We start from the raw sequence: 831 nt of genomic DNA on the forward strand, positions 1-831 counted from the left end.
CACCAGATACAGTCATCATCCACAGGATACAGACATCACCGACTGGGTACAGTCATCACCCACCAGATACAGGCACCACCAATTGGATGCAGGCATCACCCACCAGGCACAGGCAGCTGCCAACTGGTTCAGGCACCCCCTGTCCCCTTTCTTCCCATGGCCAATTCCTGGCTCCCCAAGTGTTTCCATGCTCTGCAGGACTCCCACTTCTCAGTGCAAACAAACAGGCACACCAGCACCCAGGCACTCCTCCAAACCCGTCGTATCTCTGGGATCCTGATGGTAATTGACAGCTGCCCTGCACCCCAGATCCAGGACCGACATTTTTATACCGACAACCCTCCGCCCCAGACCACGCATGCACACGAGCGGGCCAGGCGGGCATCCCCCTCTTTCCCCTGCTCACCTCCCCTCCCCACACTCTCCCCGGCTGGTTCTCTCTCTCTCCTCAACGCCCCCATCTCTGCCATCAGGAACAAATATGATTTCTGATTGAACATCACTTTATTTGCCAGTTCTGTGGTCTTTTCTTATCTTGTTCCACATTGCTCAGGCTTTGTGGTTAAATTATGTATTAAGGTCAATGTCAAAACAGAGACGCTCTGTAACCTACAGGGAGCTGCTTTTATTCGTGATTAGGGTGAAGTGTGGGCTGCCTGTCAGCGAGCGGGGAGGCGCGCCCAGCGTGGGGGCCTCCGCGCGGCGGGGGCTCTACAAAGGCTGCCCGCGTGGCTCCCGGGACGCACCGTCAGAGCTTCCCCCGATCGCCCGCCTCTCTTGAAAGCCCCGCTCGCCGCCGCAGCTTCCATCTGAGAGCTGTCAGCCGCACCT

The sequence above is a fragment of the Giraffa tippelskirchi genome, chromosome X (genome assembly GCF_054371585.1).
Source record: "Giraffa tippelskirchi isolate mGirTip1 chromosome X, T2T-mGirTip1v1.2.pri, whole genome shotgun sequence".
Lineage (NCBI taxonomy): Eukaryota > Metazoa > Chordata > Mammalia > Artiodactyla > Giraffidae > Giraffa > Giraffa tippelskirchi.